This window comes from Cavia porcellus, unplaced genomic scaffold, assembly GCF_034190915.1.
Source record: "Cavia porcellus strain 051 isolate PalLab524CR breed Dunkin Hartley unplaced genomic scaffold, mCavPor4.1 scaffold_15, whole genome shotgun sequence".
Classification (NCBI taxonomy): Eukaryota; Metazoa; Chordata; class Mammalia; order Rodentia; family Caviidae; genus Cavia; species Cavia porcellus.
Genome location: NW_026947498.1, coordinates 6313043 through 6338027, shown reverse-complemented (window position 1 = coordinate 6338027; position 24985 = coordinate 6313043). Strand labels below are relative to the sequence as shown.

The 24985-nt window shown below is 44.8% G+C and overlaps 1 protein-coding gene across 17 annotated transcripts in view; it reads right to left on the bottom strand.

Annotated features, from left to right (window-relative positions):
* The window catches only part of Kcnj15 (potassium inwardly rectifying channel subfamily J member 15), a 55517-nt gene that overhangs the window by 19655 nt on the left and 10877 nt on the right, over window positions 1–24985 (bottom strand). For 2 of the 17 annotated variants that reach the window (XR_010039300.1, XR_010039299.1), the window contains exon 3: window positions 11–24985. The exons of the other annotated variants lie outside the window; for them this stretch is intronic. The gene's annotated coding sequence lies outside the window, so the exon portion shown is untranslated. Of the gene's footprint in view, window positions 1–10 lie in introns of those variants that run through there. 17 annotated transcript variants of the gene reach the window in all.

The following is a 24985-nucleotide window of genomic DNA, read 5'->3' as shown; positions in this document are numbered from 1 at the left end:
TGCGTGACAATATTAAAGCAGGAGCATATGGAGAATCTGAACAAAACTGTAAGGTCCATATATAAATATGACTCAAATATTATGTAATATAACATAATATTACATGAACATTATATATTACCAAATTTATACTAAATTTACAAATAGGATGATGTGTATATTGTGTTAAATATATATTATAATACATTACAAATGATTATAACTAATGATTAGCTAAAATCTTAATTCCTGTGATGGATTTTTACCCATCACTTTTGCTAGTTAACTTGTATTTGCACAGGACCTTTTTTTCACTAAGTCTCAAAAATGTCACCTGTCACATTATGCTCTCTTAAAACAAAGACCTGGTGTAGAGATGACTTTTCCTCCTTCCTACTTAGTACAACATGGAGACCTTCCGACATCTCAGACTTCCACTGAGTTAATTGTGTGAGTTTCCAATGGGTTCCTCCTGGAAAAACTGTGATAGAACAAAGCAGAAACGTGTTTTCTTTTCACCTGTAGAAAAAAGTGGAGAGGCACCGATTCCCAAGGGGGATTTTCTCCATCGAGTCTCGATTGACCCCACAGCCCACACTTTCATGGGGCTGGTGAACTGTGAAGGAATGAAACCTGAATCAAATCATAATTTCGCTTCTCCAGACTAAAATTAGAAATGAAAGATCTGACTTCCAAGCCCGGACAAAACACAACCTCCTGTTTGTAAAAGAAAGTTGCCTTAAAAGCTTTCTTATACAGCCCATATCTCTGACACATCAGTTTTTTTGGATGATCTCTCTCTCTCTCTCTCTCTCTCTCTCTCTCTCTCTCTCTTTCTCTCTCTCTCTCTCTCTCTCTTTCTCTACGGACTCCAAATATTCTGGATTAAATTTCATTTTAAGTATACACAGGTTTAAATATTAAGTGGGGAAAATGCTTGACAAGAATCTACTTGGGGTTCACTGAGCTCAGAGAGTTTTAATTGAAAATAAAACCAGCGATGCTTAGCCATTCCCCTCTGACCTTGTGACTGGTCACACGAAGACCTCACTGCAAGGGACCCTTTGGCTTTGGCCATGGGCCAGGCTCTTGCTTGCTGGGCAAGCAATCCGTGATTTCCTTCAGAGTCTGTGAGACAGATCTGAATCCAATTCTTGACCTTGACAATGCCAGTTGAAGACAAAAATGACTCTGCACAAGTGATCTCAGAAATGGACACAAGATGCCCAAAGCTGACCCTTCGCAGATTCTGAATGGTACTCCTTTAGTCCTTTTCTCCAGGCCACGTATCACTTACCTTCCTCACACTTTCTTTTCCTCTCATACGCTGAGGACAAAGGACAGCAGGGGAAAATGGTGGCTTCTTGGAGGCTAAGGAATTGTCCTTTCTCCTCTATAAGACTCATAGGGACTGGAAGGAAGTGCACAGTGAGGTGTACATTTACAAGCTGGCTTCCTCCAGCTTGGAGATGTCCATTTTGAAGATGTGAGCTCTAAGCCTAGTAAGCAGAGTTTGGGTTGTAGGGATGATTGTGTGAGCTCGGGCTGTTCAGAGTACTTCTGCTGGATCCCTAGACACAGGCTCTTTCCCTGGCTCTGTCTGTGGTGGACTCTTTCCACTTTCTGTTTCAGGAGTAGCCATGTGACTTGCTCTGGCTTATGGCGTGTGAGTGGCTGTGACACACACTATCCCTGATCAGAGGCACTGGACTGTCTTCTGGGTTGGCCATCACTCCCAGATAGATGTCAGATGGGGCTGTTCACTGTCCAGTCAGGAGGGGTGAGGGAACACTTAGAGTCAAGTTCCAGCTGAATCAAAGAACTTATAACACAACTGAGAATGTCCCTATCACTGTGGGTCACAATGTTTTGGGAGTTGTCACTGAGGCGAAACCTTGGCCATGGAGAGGGTTCTTATGCCATGTTTTTGTATCTTAAATTATGTTCCTCAACTCACAGGTGAATGAAAGGAAAGGCATAAAGTCCTGAAATATTCCTAAAGTAAACTCCAAGTGTTGACCTGTGTCAGGATACTCAGTAGAGGAAGAATCCAAATCTAACAAGATTTCAACAGGACAAAAAAATCCTGATCCCAGACAAGGTCCTAAGAAGGTGCCTGATTCTCATTAGATTACCCTAAGTGAACCTTTAAATCTACCAAGGTAGCTTTTCAGAGAACCCTGTCAATGCATCCTACCCGTCAGTCCAATATTTTGAGGATTTAGGGGTCCCCGGTTCACAGAGCTGAGGGCTTCATGATCTTCAGCCTAGGATCATTTCTTTCTATCATTGCTAGGTCTCACTGGGTAGGTAGAAGGGGCTTGAAGGGATGGGGTGCCTTTCAAAGCAGTGACAGACATTATTTTGTTGAGCCTTTCTCTTAACTTTGGGAAGAAAGAAATTTCTCTTTTTCCAAAGGAGGAAACTAAGCTTAGAATGACTAAATAAGTCACACATGCTCATAAAGCTAATATGTGGAAGATTTAACAAACCAGATCCATCTGCCTCCAGTGCTCCAATCTGCACACCACCACCATGCAACATGATGGGAACATCGTAAGTTTTCTGCTCATGAGATGTTTGCATGAACTGTAGAATAACCAGCTATAATTGACTCACTGTTTACCCTGTACCAGGCCTTGTATAAGGAGTTATATATTAATTGAATATTCAGATAGTTCCTAAATAGACTCGATTATCGTTCAGAGAGAAGGGTTCTTTGACGGGTCTGTCTGAGTCAGTAGCTCCTCGCGATACTCCAACACTTCAGGGACCATCAGAACTACCTGGAGGCCTGGACAGTCTGCAAGTCTGCTAACTGCCTAGGAGGCACTGATGCTATGACTGTGAGACCACACTTTGAAAGCCATGGTGTACTCCATTCCCCATTTACTGGGCTACAGAGAATATAGAGATAATGATCAAGTGCATGGGAAGGGAGCTAGGGCCAGGAAAAAGAAGGAAGTCCATGAGAAAACATCTACAAGGCTGGGAGATGTTCAGTGGGATTTTCAGGTATCCAGGATGATTTCCTAAGGGATAGGAGTTCAGGAATACTGCCTTGTTCAAAAACAAACACAAAAAACAAACAGTTGAAGGTTTCTGATGGGTAAGGAAGCAATCAGGTGAAAATCACTGTGGGTTTCTTTCTTGGATGGGATGAGAGGTGTCACATTGGAATGATTTCATTATCACACTGGCCAAGAACGTTGGAGGACCTAGCCAGCTTGGGGTCCTCTCTGAGGTATGTAATACGGATGAAACACAATTCAAGGGGTAAAGGATCAAACAATTCTGGAAAGCTTGCCTTTGAACCCCCAAATATATCACCCCTGTAGACCTACACTGGGCATTTGGGTGCTACAGATTATGGGAAACTCAATGCTGAGAAATCTGCATAAGTACACAGGGCTATCTGTGCCTGTGAAGCCATTTGGAAACTAGGAGAACCAATCTTGTCCAAACCTTTTCTCTACATGCGGGGAGAAAGAGATTCCAAAGGCTTGAGCAATTTGTGCAAGGTTACTGACCCACTACAGGTTACAGCTGCAAAACAGCTTTTGTGATTCATGATACAGGCAGATGTCTATCTTCACTGTCACTATCACCAAGCTTCTTGAGATGAGCTGTCAGTCTCACTGGATGCCAAAGACAGGGAAGACTGATGAGCACAGCTCCCTCCCTCCACTCAACCTTAGCATCAGGTTGGCTTGGGAAAGCTACTGAGGAATGAGTGCCTGCTACTCAACCAGAATTGGGTGGGGTGGGGGTGGGGAGCCTGCCAAGAAATGGTGTCTTTAAAAAGAACTCCATTGCCAGATTATGTGGCCAGAGTTTGCAAAGGGGCTCCATAGACTGGAGAGTTATCATACACTGGAAAAGCAAGGAGGATTCCTTTCGAGACACAACCCACACTTGCATTGCATGTGAGCGTCTAATGATCCAGTTTGCCTCTGTGGTCAAATATTTAGCCTTGTTTTTCTGTTTCCATTCCATTATTATTGTTTCAAATTCCATAAGTACTGAAAAAAATCATTTTCCATCCCTAAATGTGGTTTGCATAGTTCTCCCCTTGATTCCTCTATGCAGTTTCTTTCTTTCTTTTTGTTCTTTTCTGTTCCATAGAACGCTAACCTTCCCCCACTCAGCAGAGACAAGTTTACACAGATCCTGGGTTCCATGGGAGACTCGCTTTCCATTTTCCATGGCAAAGAAACTGAGTACTGGAATAAGTCAGAGGTATCATTTGCAGAATATTTTTGTAAAGACAGTTTAATTTCAGGTCCTTTATTTGCGAGAGAGTTGGCCAACCCAAATAAAACATTATACATCTGTCTGTTGTTACAAGTGACCAACCTCAGCTGAACATGATTACTTAATAATAGCTAACTTTCCTATAGAGCAAAAAACGTGCAGCAGCTCAGAGCAAATGGAAATTTCCTTCAGTGTACCACCCTGGATCTCTCTTGCTCCAACATGTGAAGAACTTGGGTAATAAGCATATTCTCCCCTTTCATCACAGCATGGCTTGGCCATGCATTGTTGTGTGATGACTGGTGAAACAGGAAAATTTATGTCCAGGGGGAAAAAGGAGGGGGGATGGTATTGCATTATGTTCCCAAGAGGACTGCCCCAAATGTTCTCTTCAGGGAATAGATTTCTACCCCTGGCTGGTAAATCTCACTTACTATTCTTGTCTAGGTTAATACAAACGCAGTGATGGAGACGGTTCAGCGGGGTGCCATTTGGTCAAGGGAAAGGAAGTGTAGAGTACTCGGGTTGGTTTGACTGTAGCCTGGAATAAATCAAGCTGGAAGGCATGTTTCTGCAGACAGCCCTGGCACGGAAAGATTTGATGTAACTGGGCATAGTCGTGGCATGCAAAGAGGAACAGAACAGGCAGGCAGCAAGCACGGATGGTGTTTGCTTTAACTCCTCCTTGGATCTGGGGAGTTGGTTTGGCTTTTTGTGATGTAGCATTCTATAATTTGCAAGGCTTCAACTTGGTCTTCCCCTCCATGAATTTCTCTCATGCACACCTTGAGCCTAGCAACTTTCAACCCTCAGGTGTATATTTCTTTTTTCGCTTACGTTTCTGATGGGGATGAAGGTATAGAAAGACAGAAAGCTCCTTTTAAATACATAGGCACAGCTTTCAGGCTGGCTTACTTCCCTGGATTCATGCTAGTTACTTTTCCTTTCATCTAAAATACGTTTGGAATGGTCTGTGTCTAGGGAAGACTGAGGGTAAGGGTCAGGGTCATTCACCTGTAGATAGGACTCTTTGTGTTAATTTTTCATGCTCATTATTATCCTAATGGGACTCTTATCCCAGACAAAGGAAATTACAACTTTTGTTTGATTTGGAACCAAGTTATTTAACCATGGGATGAGTGTCAAAAGTTTCACAATCCTGTCTCACTGTCAGTATAAACTTTGACCACATTTCTTTGATACAGAAACTGGATCTCGCAGGATCCCAGGGGAACACAGCAAATCCCCAAATTCTTGTATTATGCTCAGCTTGCTTTAAGGACTAGTAATGTATCCGAGGCATGTGTTTTCTCAATGTTGAAAACAGACTCTTGTGATCTACGAGTGACAGCAAGATATTTTCAAATTCCAAAATGCTTTCACATTTGATCAAAGTCTTAGACTTTTGGTAGCTCATTAATGTCCACCAGTAAACAAGGTAAGAGAGCACATGCCATCTGCTCTTAATTAGCGGAGGGTGACTGGCCAGTTTTGGTGATGTTAAGAGTTTGCCAGGTCTGATACAAGATGTTCTTTGAATTTGCATCTTAGAGGGACAGCAAGTAATTTTTAGTATAAGTATGCCACAGGCAATATTTGATACATGCTTACACTAAAAATTATTATCTGAAATACAGAGTCAGAGATGGACTTTATATATATATATATATATATGTGTGTGTGTGTGTGTGTGTGTGTGTGTGTGTGCACTATATGTAGTAGAGACAGATATAGATAGCACAATGATCCTATATTTTTTCTTACTAAATCTAGCATCCCTAGGAAAAATAAATTTATGCTCAAGTGTAACTCAGAAGGCCAACAATAAAAAAGTAAAGACAGGATTTTAATATAGAGAAAATAGTACTTAAAAGAATGACATTCCTGGACTTCCGGAAGAACATGGTAGATAGATAGCAACAGCTACGGAGGCTCTCTGAGATACCCTACTTAAAATCCAGGAATGGTGCAGTACAAGGAGTCCTAAGCAAGGGGAGATATACCCTGCCAACCCAGGAATGAACTAAGCTAAGAGAAACCAACTGGAAATCCAATCCTGGTGCTATAACAGGAACAGATGAAATCTCAGCGTGGAAGCTAGAACCTGCACAACTGGAAGCCGTGATTTGAATTTCCTGCTGCCGCTGCTGCGTCCAAATCTGCTGGGCAGGGAGAGAGACTCGTGAAACCTTTGAGAGCTGGAATCTGCGAACGGAGTTGAAAGCGGGACTGGCAGGGAGCCCTACATCGACTTGCGGTGAGTGAGCAGAAGGGGACCCTTTCATAGAGTAGGAGGCTCCAGCAAAGGACATACTGGGACCAGGCAGACTTGCTGGAACAGGATGCTGCAGTGACATTAGTTGCATATTCCCCTCTCAAGCGGGATTGGTGTGGAGTGCCTGGCCTGTGTGACGCCGCCAAGTAAGACCCAGTAGGCTAGCCCAAATCAGGTCCCAGCACCTGGAGGTGCACCCTAGCAGTGAAGCCTTCGGTAGGTTGACCTGGAGGGGCGGGCCCAGCAGAGGCTGCCCAGGTCTGTGTCTCCCTAGTACACTGCAGTGGGCGGGAACACCTAGCCAGCACAATTCAAACAAACCGTAACCAAAAAAAAAAGAAAAAATTGGGCCTCCTACATTCACTTGTATGGAAGGAACAAAAAGTATGGGAAGAGGAAGCAACAAGAAAGGGTCCTCAGTCTCCAATCCTGAGAACACTGATCCAGGAAAGGGAAACGCAAAGGAAGACAGAAAACATGCAATATCAGACACAGCACCAATAGACATAAAGCGATATCTCCAGAGCCTCATAGACGAGTTTAAAAATGAAGTATTTAACGAAATAAAGCAAGATATAAGTAGAATAGTTAGAGAAATGCTAAACACCACCCAAGAAAAAATAAATGGTGGAATGGAAGAACAGAAAAAAGGGGGAGAATTGTTTGATTGAGAAAATAGAGAAAACATAGAATACATGAAGCAGGTTCAAAGAGATTACCAGGAAACTAAAAACTCTATCGAAAGCTGGCATAACAGCTTGAAAGAAACTAAGGATAGATTATCTGAACTGGAGGGCAGATTTGTAATTTGGGAGCATGAAATGAAAAACTTCTTAAAAATAACAAGAAAACAAACAGCAATAATACAAAGGCTAGAAGATGATAAGAGGATCTATAACTTAAGAATTAAGAACATAAAAGAAGAGGTATGGACACAAATGGATTACAAAACCTATTCACAGAAATAATCCAAGAGAATTTCCCTAATTTAGCAAAAGGTAAAGATACTCAGATTTATGAGGCATACAGGACCCCAGCCACCTACACCCCAAACAGAGCTATACCCGGGCATATAATAATCAAATTTCCAGAAATCCAATATAAGAACAGAATACTAAAAGCTATCAGAGACAATAAACAGATCACTTACAAGGGAATACCCAATCAGAATTACAGCAGACTTCTCGGCACAAACCATCAAATCACGAAGAGCGTGGGGGGAAATAATTCAAGCTTTGAAAGATAACAACCTCCAGCCAAGATTGATATATCCTGCACAACTGTCCCTAGAAATTGATGGAAACACAAGGCGCTTCCAGGATAAAGAGGAACTAGGGGAATTTGCAACCACCAATTCAACTCTACAGAGAATACTGCAGGATATTCTAAAAAAGGAAAATACCAAGACTTCAGAAACAGTGGCAGAGAGGCCACAATGAATGGAGCAGAAAGCTAAATGAAGAAGACAAACTGACAACAAACGACAGAAAAAGAGCTCAACAGAAATGAGGCAGAGAAGATTGGATGGTAGGAACATTTTGGAGAAAACAAGACATCATAATAGCTAGTGCTGATTTAGTATCATCTTGCTTTGAAGTCTCATCAAGCTTTTATTCTTCTGTCTCCATTGGTCTTAACAGGTTGTATCTTAATAGATTTTATTATATGTGATAATATAAGCAAAAACTTTATAGACAAGGAGATTATACAGAAACCATTGTTCATTTTTTGATAGTTGGTTCTAAATACCCTGTAATACTGTCATTCTCTTGAATGGTTTTACATTGTCTTGATATGTTTGATGCTACAGTATAAGTTATACTCAAAGATTTCAAGGAAAGAGACACTATGGTAACTACTTTTATGTCAGGATATCTTGTGGTGAAACACTATTTTGCTTAAATGGTTATGCTTTGACCTGCGCTGTTTTGTCGTTATGCCCTCTTTTACTTAAATCTCCTTTTTAAAAAATTATTTACTTTTTTATTTTTATCTTTTTAATTAAGGAAAAAATAAAAAAAATAGGATGCATTATAGTAACCTACTTTGATTTCCTATTAACTTGATTTGAAACCCTGTATAGCCCTCACCATCTTGCTTTGACTGATTTTCCCCTATTCTACTTTGCTTGATAGTACCAAGTTTGAATGTATAGGCAAAACTGTGAAGACAATAAGATTCATTATGACACCCATTCCACTATTATCTTCTTTTAAAGACCTGTAATGTCTCCAATGTTTTGGTTTTATTCTTTACTGTTTTGTTCAGTTTTATTGTAACTGATGATATAGGCAATTCTTTTTAAGATAGCAAGAGGCAGTATGGTAACCATTGTTGTTCACCTAGTATTTTGTTTTTACATTATCTATTATGTCCATCCTTTTGCTTTGACTGACTCTGTTCTGTTATGTCACATTTGGTTTTACTCTCTTCAAAAAACAAGTAATAAGAACTGCGGGAGTAATAAAACCCAACATGTGTAATTGTCATTGTACAAAAGAAAGGAAAAGAAAGTGCTCTAAAGAATATAACTGCATATATATTTAAGTGTATAAGATAGATAACCATATTACTGAGTTTTGTTGGATCATTGAACAGAACTGTTTGCAGTCTCACTGTTTGAAAGTCCACTTTATATGCTTTAATTTTGTAACTTGAACAACTATTTCTAAGAGAATATGTAATCTATTAACTAGTGATTTCCTACAGTTTATTTTTTCTGAAATTCTGTGTAACTTGTACAATTTTTCTATTTTTTTTCTTTTTCTCCTTAAATAAAGAAAACAGAATGACAGTCCAGATTTCCCCATTACTAGGGGAAACAAACACAGAATGGCGTGAGAGGAAGGTCAGCCTCATCCCTGTGTGGATTAACAGTGAAGCCAGGAAAGCCAGCATGTCGATCACATTTGAACATTTTAGTTCAGGGGCGCTTAGCCATTTTTTTTGCTATTGTCCCTTTCGGTGGAATAGTAAGACATATGACTAACTTCTTGGACCAATGTTTAAATAGACAAAAATAAACTACTTAACATTAAGAATGCATCAGTAATATTAAAAGGCATTCTTTGTAATATTGAAAAAATATTTCTTCTCTCATTATTGCATAAATACTGTCATTTTGAAGCATGGTGAGCAGAAATGTCCCTCCAACATCTCTGAAAAGAGGACAATTTGATGTTGGAACATCTGTGTTTGTCCTATGGCAAAGTCACAGTAGTGACCTACATAGCCATGGTTTATCGCACACATTCAGGGCAAGACAACGTACATTTTAATTGCCCTTCCACCAACATCAGGGGTCCTTCTGAGTTCCAGGCAGAATCTCTTCAGGAACCCGGGACCCAGGTTTATCCTCAGTTGTGGATTCTGATGTAGTCATGCTAATCACGCCAGAGAAATCAGATCAATCCATTGAAGCCTTCCAGGTGGTTTTCCTCAAAGACACAGTTAGACATCAGAGATTCTGTTTCTTTTATAAAAACAATGTGCACAGGTAACAGTTGGAATCATGGTGAGGCCCCTTCCAGCAGGACATCATCACATGCACTAAGCTGGATGGTGAACATGGCACTGGCTCTCATGTAATGGGAACATCACTGTAGGGGGGCTTTCCACTCCATGCTCAAGAGGCGATGGGACCCTTGCTCTTACCCAGGCACATGGGAGGAAAGAACAGAAACACACATCTCTCGTGGTCCTCATAGCCTTAATGTGGCCTTTCTGAGCATTTCGGAGCTGGATCCACTACACAGGCAAACGCTACTTTATAAGCCCCTGGTTTCATCACAACTCTTACTGGAAAAAAGAGCGCTTACTCATTGGTGGAGTCCTGATTCAGACAGTCCTCCCCTTCATAAATCCTCCAGCGGCTTCCCCGCTGACAAGACAAATCCTGAGCGCCTTGGAGAAGCACAGCAGCTCTTGGAAGTCCTGGCTCCTGCTCCCTGTTTAGCTTTGTTCCTTTCTGACAGAGCCCGGTACATATCGGCCTCTTCTGGGCCAGCCTATTGCCATGATATGCTTACAGTTGATGACTTTCCCCAAGAGAAATCACATCTACCCCAGGGGAACAGCAGAGGGTTATATTCAGATTGCTTCAAATTCACAGACAGCTACAAGATCCTTCACCCACTAAATGGACAATGTTTCTCAATCTGTTATTCACAAAATTTAGGGAGGTGAGATGATATTGCCAGCTTTATCTGGGAGCTAAGAATTTATTGAGCACCTACAGTGTGCTGTGCAAGGGGCTGGGATTTTTCAGCCAGCAGGATCTGCTTGCTTCCAGTTCTCAGACAGCTTTCAATGCTGTAAATCTTTAGCCAAGTGATTCTAAGGGAAGAACGAAAAAATCCAGGGAAGAATCCAAGATGTGGGCCTATGATAAGCCAGGTGACAGGAGGTGTCAGGGACACACACACTCGCAAAATCCTAAATGGCATAGAGCATGGCACCTTCCAGGCATTGTGGAGAGGGAGCTGGTGAAGGAGATGCAGAGGATGGAGCCTGGGAACCTGGACTTCATCCTAGCAGAATGAAGAGAGTCTCAGGGTTTTATTCAAGGAAAAGACAGGATTGGACTTGCTTCGGAAAGTGATCATTTTTGACAACATGTGGAATAGACTGGAGGTGGTGCTCAGAGACGTTGGGAGTTTAATTGGTGCTTTCAGTAATCCTCGCTGAAATTACTGATGTTCGGGTCGGAGCCTGAGGGCAGCCAGGAGCCCTGAGTGGTGCCTTCTGGGTAGAGTCCCCGGGTGGGCCCCTCTAACAAGCAGCTTTGGGGGACAAGAGAAGAGAGACAGGTCTGAAAGACAGCTCCTGGTTTGCTGGCATGGGAAGGAGGTGGGATCGGTTTGGAGGCGGTAACTCACTGGCCAGAGGATGCTGGATCTCTTAAATCATGTATGTGTCTTTGGACAAATGGGTTCTTAGAAGGTTCTCGTATTATGGCCAAGTAAAGCTTGATTTTATACAGAATCCTGATACAGAAACAGGATCCTGCAGGGAGGTAGAGGGGGAGATCCCTGGTCCGGGTTTGTGGGTGTGCACTCTGGACTGCCAGGGAGATCCCTGAACAGACATGAGACCTGCAATTTGTGCTAATCGAACCAATGTCCTGTAGAGCCAATGGCTTGAGGAGGGCACCTTCAGCACTTACGTCTGCAAACGTAATCATGGCAGTGGCTCCGTTTCCCCAGCCTCAGCCCTGGGCGGTCTTGGCATCAGAAAGCACAGGTCTCTGACAGGTGAGACCAAGGAAAAGCTTGGGGTTTGAGGAACACAAAAGCAGCCGTGACCTGCTTTCCACCTCCCAAGGCTCCCTGTGGACGAGTCTGCAGACATGAATAGCACCATGCGTGGCATCTGGTAGAGTAATTTGGCACGGCTTTGTTGGGGAGAGCAATTTGACAATGTGCACTCAAAGTTTTAAACTATTTATGCATAGCCTTAGACCCAGTAAGTCTAGGAACTAATAAGAAATGTGCAACAGAATTACATACAAGGGTGTGCTCTGTTTTGTAGTATTAAAACATTCAAAGCAACTCAGATCACCAATAAAATTTATAAAATATTTATAAGCTGCACTAGTATGGAGTCTTTAAAAATTAAAGCAAAAGATACCTTTTTCAAGGCAACTGCAGTGCTGAATAGACAGTGTAATCCTTCTCTGTTTTTCTTTCCAGGTAAGATTAAAATGAAAGCCCCTAAAATGCCAGCAGCAGTTATCTCTTCAAAAGAAAACAAAATTAGAGAGCGTTTTCAACTAGACTTTCCATTTTTATGCAGTTAATCTGAAAATTCAATTTCCCAGCAGAGAGCGTTCCCCAGCATTCCACGGTTGACTGTAAATGAGAAGCCTTCCACTGCTCTGCTGAGAAACTTTCCACACACCACTGTGGCCAAATCCAGGAAGGCGTTCACTCTCAGAGACGTTCTCATTATGCAAATCTGAGAACTCGCTTTCGGTAACTGGTCAGGGCTATTACTCCATGATAACGAGAGGCTTCCCTCAGTTGGCTGGAGAGTTTGCACTTCGACTGCTGTAAGGAAGATTCTTGCCCACCACCGCAGTGGGCAGCTCACTTCATTCCCTGTCCCTTTTTGCCCTGCGCCTTCTAGCAAACTCTTACTCATCCCTCAAGGCCCAACTGAAATGTCACCTCTGCTTCCTGTTAAAGAGTTCATCTTGATCCTCTCTCTGCCTTTTACATGTTTTCTATACCTTATGACAGCGTACAGTGTACTGCTGTACTGTTTTAGAACTCCCCTTTCCTACTAAAAGACCAGTTTGGAAGGGGTGCATGTTTAATTTCTCTTTTAACCCCTAATGCTCGACCAAGACTTGACATAGAATGACAACTATGCTTGAGGGAGGAAAAGAATGGTGCCAAAGGGAGCTGAATTTAGTGACCATAGCTCATTAAAGATAATATATGCAGTGTTCTGGGTCAGAGAGAAAACCGCTCCACTGCTGGGCACAGCTGGGCACACTCACCACGAATGGCCACAGCAGAAATGAAGATTTGGACTTCTGAATTTGATTCATAGCTTACAGATTATTCTGCTGTATATTGAAGAAAAAAATAGATCTGTGTTTCTCAAATGGCCCAAAACAAAATCCATGAGTCTACACACAGTGAATTTAGTCCAGTGAATTAACTTTCAGGTGTGTTTCATATTGTTTGGTTTTAAGAATACTGAGCATAATGATTCCATTCTAAACACACCCCAAAAGTCCCCCATGTTCAGAGGTAGGGCTTAGGAAGCATGGGGACTGGACTGGAGCATGGGGTGCTGTGCTTCTCAGGGTTAAAACACTGATGAGTTCATGGCCCAGGGGGCTGCTAGAAGGTGAGGCGCAGGCAAAAGTGGGTCCCTGGGCGCATGACCCCGAAGTGTAATTCTTGTCCCCCGCTTCCTGGCTGCTACACATCTCCCCCACTGGGACCTTCCTCCATGCCATGACTGCCTTGGAGCCAGCCCACCAGGGACTGAACCTTCTTCAGTCCTGTGTACAGCAGGAATCCACATAGGCTCAATAACAAAATAATCAGAGTATTCAAATCTAGCTCCTACTTGGTCCTCTTAAATGTGTATACTCTACATTAAAATGTGCACAATCCATTAATACAAGACAAAAATGTATGCATACATGTGTGTGTGCTTCAGTGTTTTCCTCTGTCTGGGGGAGAGGGTGGTTGTAGATTGCAAATCCACAGTTTAGACCAATGCTTAGAACACTGCAATATCCATCCACGTTCGCCAGGGGTCATTTACATATGCAGGCTCATGTTTGGAGAGTTGGTTGTGAAGTCTAAGAATCTGCACCTCTAACAAGTCCCCCATAGACACACAGGCCAGACCACCAAAGCTCACACTTTGAGTAGCCCTTACTCTCCAGCAGCCACAGGCCCTCAGCACGACCCAGGCAAGGCAGGAGTAGGTTTAAGCTGATTTCCCTTCCTACCCCCAGAGAAGGAGGCCCCAGGCAGCTTCCTGAAAAGATGGCTTTGCCTATGGGAGAAAGTTCATGGTCTCAACTGACTTCACTGGGGAAAAAAACATTGTTTATAAGTCACCATACAGTATTGCGAAATGGACCTGCAGTCAGCAATTCTTTTCCAAGGTTCAGCTTTTATCTGGAAACTTTCTTTCTGGGAGACATAGCTGGAAACCAAGGTCCTGACCACCACCCCTGGAGCTGACATTGGCCAGAAGAGCACTAAGTCATGGGTCCCTTCCACGATGACTACAGACAGATACCACCATGCATCAGCAGCCTTGCAACATCTTGGTGTCAGGAAGGTTACAGGGGCTCTCATCCAAAATAAGACGACCATCTCACACACACACACACATGCACACTCCCTGAATCAAATGAATTAATTTCCTAGCCTGCCCGACAATATGTGTTTCTCTGTCCTGTAACAAAAGACTTCTGTTTAACTTGAACTTTGCATCTCTGCCTCTCTGAGCCGGCTTGCACCACGCAGGTGTGATTTCCAGTGAGTTTTGGACTATCTTTGCGCAGTCTAGCAAAAATAGCTACTGATGCTCCAAGCGCCCTCAAGGCAAAGGCAGGTCCATGAATACATGGCGCTGTGTCCTTCCTTCCTTATGGACCAGACCTGGCCCTGTACAACATAACATTTTTTCCCCAAAGTCAAAATGATCAGGCAAAAGAAAGGCCTTGAGCTGAGTCAGAACTTTGAGAGTGATACAACTAAAGAGGGCCATGGGGGAAAGACTTCCAGAGCTGCATTAGAAAGCCCGGATATCCGTGTTCAGGGTGAGGGGGAGGCTTCTCAGGGAGGATGTGTGGCCATGTGTCTCTTGCTGCAATAGAGGCTTAAAAATGAAACATGCACTGTGTTTGTGGATCCCACCTGGCATACGTCTAACTTCACACTTCAGAGTAACTCTGGGGAGACACTGGTCAAAATAAAGGAATTATTTAACGGAAGCCACGGTGGGCTGGAGTCTGCCGGAGTGGCAGAAACCGTGGTCTGGCTGGCTGGAAGCCAATCCCGAGCCTGTGTCCTGGAGCGTGAACACCTGTTTTCACTTTATAAGCGCTGGGCCCGGGGCTGGCAGGGCTCTGCCGCCTTCAAATGGTGCGAAGGTGATAGCCCAGAAGCAAAGGAAAGAAGCCCTGGACCTCACAGAGAATGGTGCACTGAGGGGGTGAGGGGCCAAGCAGAGGTGAGTGCGTGGTGTCCCCGTGCCCTGCGGCCTGCGCAGCTGGCCTCAGTCCCGCGAAGTCAGCATGAGCTGGCAGTGACCCCCCCCACCTGCCCCTGCTTCTGTGGCCTGCACTCCTGTGAGCAGCCCCGCAGTGGCCCTCGGTCGGCCTCTCTACCCCGCTTCCTGCAAGGTCTGCGGCCACAGTCTTTGGTTCTAACTCCCGTGTCACTTCTGCTTCCACCCACGTCACTGCCTTTTCCAGGATCCTGGGCACAGATGTGAGGGTCTTCTCCTCCACCCCATCCCAGCATCTCGCTAGCTGCCCCCAGGCCTCTTCCTGGCCCTTCCCACTCAGCCCTCCTGGGTGTAAGACTAAGCTCTCTGATACGAAAACACAAACTTCCACAACTGAGAACTGGCTCCTGTTGCCCAGTCTGCAGAGGTCAAAGCGCCTAACTCAGGTCCATCCCTGCATCCATTCCAAAGGGCCTCACTCCTTGTATGACAAGCTGAATCCCCAACTGCTGTCCTGGTGTAGGCCCCGGTTACCACACTGGCCACATCGCTGGATGTCCCCTCCTCCCCACCCTGTCCATGGTCCAGTTAGGAAAGCTGCTTTTACCTCCCCACACTCCCAGGCTGCCTGGCTCCTTTCCACCTGCCGCCTCTCCTCTGCCTGCCCTGCCTGGGAAACCGGTCCTCCAATCAGCAGGCACCTGCCCAGTTGACCCTCCAGAGTCGTTGAAGGCCTCTCTTCCTCTTTACCCCAGAAAGTGAGATGTCCCTGTCTTCCCATGGTGACACAGTGCTCCAGGCTCTATGTGTTTGTCCACCCTGAACAGCAAGTCCTCAAAGGGCAGCCACGGGGCCTGTCCACTGCTACGCCCACTATGCCATCTTTCACACAATTCCCTGGCAATGGTGGGTGCTCTAAAAAATGTTTTCTTAATTCATTAATAGGTTGGTGTGGAAATCCATGAACAGAGTCCCTGTCCCTCCATTAATAATGAATGAAAGTCAAGAACATGGCCCACGACACGTGTGTGGTGCCCATGCCTTTTTCGCTATATGTAGCCTTTGGTAAATTGCTTTTGTGAGCCCATTTGCATTTGCACATTGTTCAGTCTCCAGGGGAGGTGAGTTTGCACAGTGCTGAAACCCTCAGAGTGCAGAAGCACCTCGTTTCATCTCTTCTGACTCAGACACCCTTGGATGCTGAGCTGACCCTTGTGTTGTGACTCACTGGTGTCCTGGACAGCAGAGGTGGCTTCTCTCTGTGAGAGGTGGTTTGCTCTGCAGGGCACATTTAATCCATCTCTGGCTACCCAAAGGATGAAGAATTCCCAGTGGAGAAGCACAGTTACAGTGATACACACAGTGGCTCATCCTTTGTTTAGTTCACACGGCCCCACACCAAGCCACACACACAAGGTTAGCCTGGAAATTACTTCCACACCTCCGCCTGCACTTACTTGGTGCATTTTTCAAATGCACAGCCTAATCAGTAACATCTTTAGGAAGCCCAACAGTACCTAGAGACCCGTGAGAAGGTCAAGTGCGGGGGAGGCGATGCTCTCAGGTCTGTCGGGTGGGCAGGGGTTCCCCCTAAGCCCCTTCAGTTCTTCCTGCCATCGTACAGCATGTTTCCTCTCTAGCTCCTTTAGTTTGCTTACTATAACTGAAGAGGCTGAGGGTTACCTGGAATAGACCATTTCTACCTTCTCAGTTATGAGATACAGGGCTGAGTTTCTAGGATGCGAACCCCACTACCGTTTTAAGTAAACTACAACATGGGTGGTCTGGTCTGCACCACTCACGGGCTGCAGGGAGAACAAAAAGCCCACCTCGTCCTGTGAGTCGGTGCCATGTGCAGGCCACAGGGAGGAAAACCAGACACCGGCCCCTACCCGGTGGGAGACAGGAAGAGCCAGGGTCCTCCTTCCCCTGAGTGACTGGCTGATCTGGAGAAACACAGGCTGAGATGATAGCTATTGAAGTAAAATACAACTCCACCCTTGCACTGTTTAGTTTTTCACTGATTTGTAGGCCTAAAGCTTGGTTTGTCTCATCATCTATTTGACAACAACAACGTCCACTGTAACATTTGTGGGGATCTCCTCCTGAGGGTGATAGCCACTGTTAATTCCCCATTGTCTTGTTTTAAAGTCCTGTATCATTTTCATGGTTTGGTTTTATTGTTTTGTCTTGTTTGATTTTATTATATCAGAAGTCATGGTAGCCATTTCAAAGATAACGAGATATTATGGTAGTCATTTTGGATTTACTATAATATTATTTCAAAATCCTGTATTGTGTTCATTGTTTTGTCTTTTTGGTTCTGTTTGTTCTGTTCTGTTTGATTTTCCTATGTCTGATGGGCAGCTATTCTGAAGACAAGAGGCATTATATGGTAGCTATTGATGATTTCCTATTAACTTACTTTGAAACCTTGTATCACTTATACTGTTGTTGTTTTGATTTGCTTTATTCTGTTTTATTTTGCTTGGTTTTATTCTCTTTACAATTAAAAAAAAGTAGGTGGTTTACGGGAAATTGTATAGCTCATGCACTGCTTGGGACTGAAAATTATGATATGAGACTGAACTCCAGGGCGATCCGCTCTCTCCCAGCTCCAGCTCTAAGCTATGGTGCTGTTTCCTTAAGTTGTCATGATTCTCAGTTTACAACCACCCACAGATTCACTGACCCATCCATTCATTCATCCAGCAAACGTTTGACACTGTATTCTTTGAAATGTATAAAAGTGAGTGAATCCTGGTTCCTGCTCAGTACACCATGTGAGGGTGGAGATGACATAATATTTTATGCCCAGCAAGATAGACTCCTTTATACCTAAACAATATCCCATGGACCCATGGATACATCTCTACTCCTGCTGCAAAGCTTGATACTCACAGGATCATGTGTTTCTCTCTCTATATAAGACTATCCCCTTGGGCTTAGACACCCTGGCTTGGTTTTTCTCTGCACTGTCCACTTGTAACAGTTTCCTAGTGCACACAAATGAATGTGGTGTATGAAAATGTTCTGAGGTTTGCCAGAAGAAGAACCCATTTCTACAAACTCGAAGAATCCAAGAAACCTTTATGCCTTTCCTTAGGAAGAAGAAATGAAAGGAAAATTATTGCTGACAAGGGAAATTTCCCAGGCAAATAGCATGGGCGGGCAAAGCATGTTTGGAAGATGCTGCCCTGATCTGGTTACAGGATTCTCCAATCATAAGTGCCTTGGGGTTTTGGAGGTATCCGAGAAGGGGGGAGATTCAAAATGCACTATTGTCTTGGCTCTGGTGTAGGCCCTTCAAACCGGAAGTTCTCAGAAGACAGCATAAGAGTGGGAGTCTGAGTCTTGCTAATTTTTAAAAGCTCCTCACTTGCTTCTAATGTGTGTCCATGGTTGAGAATCATGGGAACCTCAAGAAAATTTACAATCAGACCAGATTGGGAGCTGCACTATTAATGAGGTTCATAAGGCAGAAGAGGTCAAACTGAGAACCGTAGTTTCTCACTGAACAGAAAGGATGCAGGCCCCTCTAGGAAGTCAGATGGAAAGGGAGGAGAGTAGCCACAGTGAGAGTGTGTATTAGGGGCTGGTGAATTTGGCTGAGCAGTACGTGAGCTAGGTAGATTGTCATGTTGGTCGTCCCCAGGTAAAATTCATGCATCTTTCAGATGTGGGGAGGTGGTGGGTGACCAGGAGCTGAAGAGGAGCTTTGCTCTGTGGTTGAAGTGGGGATCGTGAGGGAACACAGCGGGCAGCTTGTGGGATCCGCTCTGAAAGGTGAGGTTGCTTTGAGGTTGCTTTGAGGTTGCTTTGCTATTTCTAGGGCGCACACAGGAAACTTCAGAATTGCTTAACAGAGAAGTAAAGTTTGACCAAGGTTATCTCCGAAAAAGAAAAACACCCGGAGAAGACAGAAGTGGAGGGGAAACCTTGGAGACAGCTTAGTCTGAAGACAGGCAGAGAAGATTTTCCAGCAAAGCCCTGGAGGCAGACCAGCCAGAGGTTGACTAGCTAAATAAATCTGTCTGAGTGGACAGCTAAAATGCCAAGATTTCAAGAACGAGGGTGTGACCGATAGGTCACAGAGTTGAGGGACGACCAGGATGTGTCAATGTTGTCAGAGAGGTAAGTTTCCGAAAGGAGATGACCTGTTTCACTAAGACAGGGAAAGGACAGAGGTCACATGCATCGATGTGGATTTATTCATCACTTCCCACGCCCGGCTGTTCTAGATCCGGTAGATGTAGCAGGGCAGACCAAGCGCTTGAGCTCATGAGATGTAGGTTCCAGGTGTGGGGAAAGGGAGTAAGATAAGCAAAGTTACAGTTCTCAGGCAGAGGGGTAGAGGCTGACATTGGAGACTGTGTCATCCCAGTAAAGGGCCTGAGTCTGGTACTTTACCGTAAGAGGATCCCACCTGAGACCCAGGTAGCTGGCAACTAGAGAAGAGGAGAGGATTCAGCCCACAGAAGGGCTCTGTGGGGGTGCACCAACCGGGCTCTGCACGCTTACAGCACCCCGAGATGGCTGGGTGCCCCGCTGCCTGCAGAAGGAGTGTGCGTCCTGAGCTGAGGACTGGCGAGCCTCGGTGGTGAGGACTTATGGGAGCATGGGATAACCAGCACCATATTAGAGACATAAACATTGGAAGCCATAGAATGTCAGCGCTCAGGGTGAGAGCACACCCCTCAGCTCACAGAATCCACACGGCCACGAAGAGCATTAAGAAGCCTACTGACTCTGTCATCTAGCCCGAGGAGAGCTGTAATTTAGTGGTCCTACCTATCAATTACTCCTGTCTTCCTCATCTGTAAAATGAGAGGTCTGGACGAAATGACCTCAAAGTACTCCTCCAGCCCAGTCCACGGTGAATGTGGAACACACAGGGAACTTTCTGCAAGTCAGTTTACTTCTCTCCCATTTATATTGCATGTCTAACAATTGACGTTCAAAACTTCCTCCCTGTCTGTTGGGGTGGTACACACACATCTCCCACCCTGGGGAGCCATTCTGGTTTTAAAATAAATTGCACCTGGAAAGTATACAACCTGAATTCTGGTGGGGGAAATCTCCAGCCATGGGAGTAATTTCCTAGGGTAATGGATAGATCATTGATATGACACTAGGACTGACCAAGTAGAAAATTATTAGAGATCCTTACATCCCAGTATTTTCAAGCTTGGAAAATTACTTTGTAAGTATTGGGAGGAAAATGAGCTTTTTACCACCTGGGAATACAAAATAAAGCTGGGCAGACGTAAATCATTTCCTAGAGCTGAGATGAACTTGGGGTAGTATATTCAGGACATCTTCTCTCACTCTCGAAAACTGAGGATGAGAGTTAAGCAGGACTTGAGTTAGACCCTTAGAAAACTAAAATATAACATATAATCAGTTGGAAGAGGGCTACTAGCCAGTTACTGTTGTTCACTAAAATTTTACTACTTCACTGCTAATGTGACTTTCACATGTAATGAGATTATAGAGAATATTGAAAGAAACAAACCTTTTCCAACAGCTCCCTTGGCTACACATCTCATTAAGTCAGGGTCTTGAAGGTTCAAAACCCAATACCAACTGAAGATAATTTATTTGTAAATTTTATTGGACATGAGTAGTTAACAGCTTTTTAAAAAGCAGGGCTGGTGCTTTTCTCTTGAAATAAGTTTTCGGTATAACTCTCAGTTAGCTCTATACCTGAAACTTTGCATGGTGATAGATGGCAATTGAAACAGGTAAGCTGTGCAGATAAATTGCATGCAGAAAATTAGGTTTCCTCTTCACAGGGTAGGGTGCAAGAGCAAAGCAGCTGCTTTACGGATGATGCTACTATTGTACTTTTATTTGGGACATGGCAAAGTAGGGCTCAATCATTTTTAAACACTATGAGTTTTAAAAGTGGAAGTTTTCTTGAAATCAGTAAAAATCTATGCCATTAGAAATAGAAGAAAAAAAAGTGAAATGTGGGAAAACCATTTCTGAGATCATGGTGGGTACCCTGTTGGACACCTCCTTTGAGGGTTAGGAGTTTCCCCTCTCCTCTTGCACCATGCTGATTAGCCAGCTCCAGACTCACTGGGTTCATTCCCTGAGTCACCTCCCTGAGTCTAAGGGGGAGGTGGTGGTGACAGGCTCAGTGGAAGGTCACGGGTAACTGGGGAAGGCAGGTGGGGAGGGGTTCTGCGGGGGACCCCTGCAGGGTGGGGCCTTTGTGATGCTAGGCTAGTGGGCAGAGCATACCCTAATCACCCTGGGAGGCAAGGTGGGGCATTCGCTTTTGGGGGGAAATCCCTGTCCCCACCATGGAGACCCCCAAGTGCTTGCAAGGACAGAGCCTGTAGGACCCTGGGGCTAGGGCACAGGGTGTATAGATCCGGACTGTTTTAAAGCTATTGGACAATACCCCTTATCCATCAGAGGTCCCATGAGATGTTCGAAATTGTCTGTCTATCCAAGTGTTCCAGAATTTCAGAACGGTGATTTCATCCTTTAGTAGTTCTGAAAGACGCCTCTGGTCCCTGTGCTTTCTGTTCTGTGCTCCTTGTGAGTGTGGGTCGCTGGTGTTTTCCACTCTGCTTGAAGCCAGCCCCTTGTGATGGACACTCACTACAGGTTAATGGGAGCACACTGGTGACTTCCATGATGTTGCATGGAACTCGTATGGTTTTCATGTGCGCTCCAAGTACAGCTCCACAGGTGTTTTGCTCATCCCCACAGTAACCTCCGGTACAGGGCAGGGATAATCTGCATGGTGTGGCCATGACCTGGTTGGCAGGCAGTTGGAGAGGTAGGTTAAAACACCAGAGTGCCCGCGGCTCAGCCGAGAAAGATTTACCTTGCAGGCCACCGTAGCCCTGGGAGAGTTCAAAGAAGGAACAGGGACACATTTCAGCCATTTTGAGAAACTGGGAATCATTCTGGTTTTGAAACTATTTTCATTTACTTAAATTGGCACATATACCTGTCCTATTTTTATGGATCTTGTTGAATTTTGCAGATGTTTAATATATGGCTTTTTGGTTCATTTCTTTCATCTCTGCTTCCAAACTATAGGCCAGTTTAATAATTTTGCTTCCCCCAGGGTAGGGTTCATCTTTTTGCTTCAGATTCCTTGAGGCATGAGCAGATCAAGCCTGGTAAGAGGTCCCAAGCAATGCCTGAAGAGTGAGCTCCTATACAAGCTGCAAAGTCCTGACCCAGTCCTATGACCTCTCTCAACTCCAGTTGCTTCTGTATTGAGAATGAGAATTGGGCTTATTTCTATGAAACCCTTTTAATCATCCGATTTCCAAGAAGTGAAATTTAAAGTAAAGCACAGAGATCATCTGAACTAGAAATTTGGGCTTAATTAAGCAGATTAACAATTTTTTTCTTGGAAGATTCTCAATCTACTTTTGTTACATGAGGGCTTGGAAAGGTCCATTTGCCTGAGATCACTTTCTTCTGGTGTTCCTGATGTCCAGACAGATCCAAATGCACCAACTAAGAATGGCACTGCCTCCTAGAAAGCCTCAGAGAAATCCAGCTAGCAACCTATTTGGTATGTAAGAAATTGCTTACAATGCATGTAATGTGGATGGAATTATGTTGGATCTGGGTGACAAAATATCTATGAGCAGCCTTAAATACAGGTACTCTTGTAAACTTTATATCCCATTATTAAGGAGCAAAGAATGGGAAATAGTTTTGTGTTGGTCTTGTCATAAAAATACGACTTTCATCAGACTTTCAGATTTTTGTCCTTTTCTATTAATTTTGATGAAATGGGATGATTCCAGATTCATCTGCTATAATTCATGCTCCACTATGTTGGGCATTTTGGTGATAGGGAGGCAAAATGCTATAGACACAGGATTATTTTTTGGAGACAGACAGACTTGGGTTCAACCCATTCTGACTTTAAGCTTGTGCAGGGGACATTGTCTAAAGCCACCCCATGGAGCCACCCCTGAAGGTGAGGTGGGGCAGTCTGAAAGGTGACTGGGTTGCTGACTTTGAACAAGCGACTTTATCTCCCAGACTCTGTTGCCTCACTTGGAGAAAGGGAGCTGGTAAGGCTTCCTTGCCTTGGATGGGACCACAGTAAGCTGAAAGTTCAAGCTCCGGGGCAATGTGGAACTCTGCAAAGGTGGGCGGATGGAGCCCTCGCTTCCAGTGTGGTGTCTTCTGGGTCACTGGGGCAGTAGGAGGCACCTTCCTCAGACACAGGCTCAGGTCAGAGCGCAGCACGGGACTGGTGCTTCACCGGGCACACATACCGGGCACACATAGTCTAGGTCTCGTCCACATGGAGAAGATGCAAAACAGGAAATGCAGAAGAGGTCAGCTGCAAGGGCTGGGAAAGCTGAGCCTCCACGGGCCAGAAGGATAGATAAGAGATGCTGATAGGAAAAGGAGAGACCAGCTGCCCAAGAAGGGGAACCGCAATGAAGAATCCAGCAGCCACTCGACAAAGGCCCTGGGAGCAACAGGTGGCAGAAGACAAGGGGGTTTGCAGGTCTGGCTGGGGAGCACCCAGACCCGGAGCTGTCTATCCTAAGGAGGCCCAGGCAGCAATGGGAGGGGCTTTGCCATGGCAAGGTCAGCCGGCTGCAACCACAGCCAATAATCACAGCATCCCTGCCCCAGGATACCTGGGAGACTCTCAGAGAGTAAAGCTTGCTCTCTGGCCCCTCTCTTCTGATTTCAGGGAGCTTTGTGGTTTCTCTCCACGCCAGCTCAAGCAGCCTGTAGACAGTTTACAGTTTACAGGGATTCGCCACACACCCATGTGTGTTTTCCACTGAAGTCTGTGCTTTTTCTTGGACCCACCCGAATTCCAAAGCATGGCTCACTTGCAGGCCAAGTTCATATTCTTCCTCTTCGTCACACTCGCTCCTCCAAGTAAAACACAGGAGGAAGTCATTTTTCTACTGCTTCAGTGTCATTTTTACAGGCATGCAAGAAGAGCCTCTAAATTAATATTGAAAGAATAATTTCTGGCTAATTTTGCATCGAGAACAATAGTGTTTCAGAGCCAAACCCAGTAGCTAATTCTTTTGCATCTCAGTTTGAGATGATGAGGTGCATGTAATTCTTTCTACTGGTTACCAAAAGCAGCTGCTCAAAGACTTTGTAAGGCGATCACCTTACACCCTGAAATTCAACCTTTCTTTTTGAGATTGGCTTTGCTTTGTTTTTGATTTTGTTTAAAAGCAGAACTGGGTGATCAGGGAATCAGGCTCTTAGGAAGGAAAGGAAAAATGACTTTTGGTCATTTTGAGAGTGCGTGTTCCCTGAAAACCGAGTTAGAAATGAAGTTAGACAACTTCCCCTGACCATCCACGCATAACTGGGGACTCGACCCAGGGTGCACTGTTTCGAGTCTCAGCCTCTCTTCCCAGATTGCTGGAGGGTTGGCTTGTGTTCCTGGGGGACGGTGGGGGGAGGGAGTAGCTGGACAGGACTCTGTAGGAGGGGGACACCTGAGCTGGGTGGGGGAGGAGCCCATGTCCAGTGTCCTGCAGTGTGAGCTGTTTCAAAAGTACGGTGTGCCCGCCCCAGGGCATTTGCCTCTCTGGAATTCACCTGCCGGGATGTGTGCTCCAGCCATCTCCAGCCATCAAAGTCCCTCTTCCCCAGGTCAGGCCGCCTGTCACATTGGAATGACCATCTCCTCTACGTCTTCTCTGACCCACCACTGCCAGGAGCTGTTTGTCACTCCTCCCAGCTCTGTTTCTGCCAGGCCACAGGTACTCTTCTCAGGTATTCGCATCCTCCCAC